Below are 3,794 nucleotides of genomic sequence, written 5' to 3'. Positions count from 1 at the left end.
TGTGTAAGGGCTGAGAATAGCTGGGAGCCGTTCCACAGCTAATCTCACTCGTGGCTACTACTGATACTCGAGAAGTAAACAAACGGACGCCATTGCTCTGATGACGTCACGCCCGTCTTCATCCTGAAGCCAGTTGCTGCCCATCACCATGATACAATTGTGTAGGGTGGGAACAAAACTGGACAAAGTAGTAGGGAGGGTCCATCAGGACGCCATGGCTATCTCACCCAAAAATAGATTTTTCGCTTCGCTCAAAATCCGTTTTTTGGGCTCAAGCCATGGCGTCCTGATGGAAGAGTACCAGAGAATCAATGTATCGTGGTAGATTTTTCCCCCAGTGTTAAGTGCCTGGGCATTGACAAAACAGCAAAGTAATCTTAGGTAAAGAACCATAGGAACGAAGTATCCTGCCCCCCATTGGTAGGAAGTTCCCATGGGCTATGCCGACGTCAAAGTGGTATTGAAGGGCTATTCATCCTGACAGAAGAACTTGAAGAACTTAGAGATGAAGCAGAATGTTTGATATTTGTATAGGAACATTCTAAATTAGACCAGTGGTGGTTGGGCACTGTGTATAGAGTTCATCTCTTGGTTATCAGAAGTAAGTATTCGTGTAGGAACCTTACTGAGACAGGGTGAATATAATTTAGGATTAGACATCTTAAATTCTTCATGACCATAAGAAAGGAGGAAAAAATAAAACTATGACAGTATGTATTTCATAGTAGGTAGGAGCTGAAAGAGACGCATAAGTAATAAAATAGAAATTTTATTTCACAATGCAGAAATTAAATAATTTACAGCAAAAGTAAAGTTCATTTACAGTAATAATAATGTACATAGAAATAAAGGCTTGCTCTTGAATCTGAAAAGGAATTTCAGGATTAGTAGGTACTCGTTCTCGAGGAACGCAAGTCTTTAAACAACACATCATGCTCAAGGCATGCGGCACTTGTGTGACACTATGACATTTCACCTGGGATAAGAACAGTTATAAAAGCACTAAGTGTTTTTAGACATCACTATGAATCGCTCGAGGGTCAACATAGGCACCCGAAGAGTTAGAGTCCCAAGTAACTCACTGTTCTACGCAGAGTTAGGTGCAGGTTTCATAACACTACCTGCGGCTACCACAAAATGTTTGACTTCGTGCACTTGTTTCGCATAATGTTTAAAGAAAACTCGCGAGGACTTCCAGCCCGTAAAGTTTTTAAGGCTTTCAAAGTCCATGCTCTGAAAGAAGTTCAGAGAAGATGCCACTTTTCTAGGATCATGACCAGCGGGTGTACTGTTCGGATCCGCTCTGCGAATGAAGTAGGTGATTTTCGCTCTTAATTGTTTCAGTGACAGGTCGCTGCCCGATGTTTCTCCTTTGAAGAGTTGGCCTCCACCAAAGTTCGAAGTTCTGCGAAGATAGACCTTGAGACTCTCTACTGGACATAGAGAGACATCCTCCTTCAGGGGGCATATTCTCCAAGGGCCCCATCGTTTGGTGGGTAATTCGTTTTTAGCGAGAAACGTCGGATCAGGGGAGAGGGTCACTTCTCCTGAATCGGCAAACAGGATGTGTCCCTCTTCTCTTGATAATGCCACTATTTCACTGACTCGAGCTCCCGAAGCGAGAGCAAATAAAAATATAACTTTCTGAGTCAGATCCTTGAGGGGGCATGAATCGTTGTCCAAGTTGGAGGCGAAATGGAGTACCTTGTCTAGTGACCAGGAGATCGGTTTCGGAGGGGGTGCTGGGCGTAGGCGAGCACATGCTTTTGGTAATTTGTTAAAGATGTCGTTGGACAGATCAATTTGGAAAGCATATAGAATTGGTCTAGTCAAGGCCGATTTGCAGGTTGAAATCGTATTGGCTGCTAATCCTTGTCCATGAAGGTGAATGAAGAAGAACATACAGAAATCAATGGTGATTTCTTTAGGATTTTTTGCCTTGACAAAGGAGACCCATTTCCTCCAGGATGATTCATATTGCCGTCTCGTGGATTCGGTCTTGTATTCCTCTAGGAAGTCTAGACTTTTCTTCGAGATCCCAAACCTCTTCTTTGCGGCAAGGGAGAGAAAATCATGAGATGAAGGTCCTTGATTTTCGATGATGAAGCGAAGACAGTCGACTTCTGTACTTGTTGAGAGAGAACTGGGCCCGGGAGAGGGATCAGCTTGGGCTGCAGCTCCAGGACCAGGGGGTACCAGTTGCTCCGGGGCCACTTGGGAGCCACTAGGGCCGCTGTCCCTTTGAAGGTTCTCAGTTTGGAGAGGACTTTCAACAGAAGGTTGGTGGGAGGGAACAGGTATATCTTTGACCATCTGTTCCAGTCCAGTGACATGGCGTCCACCGCTTCTGCTTTGGGGTCCTCGTACGGGGCTACGTACAGAGGAAGTTGATTGTTGTCGCTCGTTGCAAAGAGATCTATCTGAAGTTCTGAGACTTGATGAGAGATGAAGGAGAACGATCTTGCGTCTAGAGACCATTCCGACTCTATCGGGTTTGTCCGAGATAGAGCATCCGCTGTCACATTGCGGAATCCTTGTAGGTGAACTGCAGACAGGTGCCACTTCTTCTTCTCCGCCAGACGGAAGATTGGGAGAAGCACCTGATTTATCTGGGGCGATCTTGAGCCTTGGCGATTGAGACAACGAACTACCACCGAGTTGTCTAGGGTTAGACGGATGTGGATCGAGGGCGGCGGGGATAACTTCTTCAGAGTTAGAAGGACCGCCATGGCCTCCAAGATGTTTATGTGGAACGTCTTGAATAGTGGAGACCAGGTCCCTTGAGCCTGTTTCAGGTGGGAGTGACCTCCCCAGCCTTCCAGTGAGGCATCCGTGTGGATGTTGAGTGATGGAGGAGGGTGTTGGAGAGGAATGGACCTTTTCAGGGCCTTTACTTCCGACCACGGCTTTAGGAGGCGTCGAAGTCTGTTTGGAAGCCGTCTCTTGAGGTCTCTTCGAGCGATGGATGCCGAGCGTCTCCAGACTCCCGCGGCATCCTTTAGCTGTGCACGAAGCACTGGGTTTGTCACTGAGGCGAATTGTAGAGAGCCTAGAACTCGTTCCTGCTGTCGTCTTGAAATGCGTTTGGATTTCAGTAGTCGCTTGACAGACCCTGCTATTTCCTTCCTTTTCTTCTGGGGGATGGAAAGGCGGTGTGACTGAAGATTCCAGTGGATTCCCAACCACTGAAACTTCTGAGCTGGAGAGAGGCGAGATTTCTTCTCGTTGATCTTGAATCCCAGGTGTTCTAGGTACTGGGTAACTTCGTTGCAAGACTTTGCACACTCTTCGGGCGATGGAGCCCAGACTAGCCAGTCGTCGAGGTAGGCCATCACCTGGACGTTTCTTAGGCGGAGCTGTTGTACTATGGCATCCGCCAGTTTTGTGAAGATCCGAGGGGCCACATTGAGGCCGAATGGCATGGCCCGGAAGGCGTAGCTTTTCCTTTGGAGTCGAAATCCTAGGTAGGAGGAAGCGTGATGGTTCATTGGAATGTGCCAATAGGCATCCGTCAGGTCTATAGAGACCGTGTAGGAACCTTGAGGCAGAAGGGTCCTTACTTGTTGAAGCGTCAGCATCTTGAATTTGTTGTTCTCTATGAACTTGTTGAGGGGGGATAAGTCCAGAATGACTCTGAGTTTGTCTGAGTCCTTCTTGGGAACGCAAAACAGTCTCCCTTGGAACCTGGTGGACTTTACCTTCCTTATCACCTTCTTGTTCAAGAGGTCTAGAACATATTCTTCCAGAAGGGGGGTCGATTGCTGGAAGAACCGCTGGAAGATTGGGGGTGGTTG

This window comes from Palaemon carinicauda, chromosome 14 (genome assembly GCF_036898095.1).
Source record: "Palaemon carinicauda isolate YSFRI2023 chromosome 14, ASM3689809v2, whole genome shotgun sequence".
In the NCBI taxonomy this organism is placed as follows: domain Eukaryota; kingdom Metazoa; phylum Arthropoda; class Malacostraca; order Decapoda; family Palaemonidae; genus Palaemon; species Palaemon carinicauda.
The sequence above is the reverse complement of the archived record's forward strand: the minus strand, read 5'-3'. Positions refer to the sequence as shown.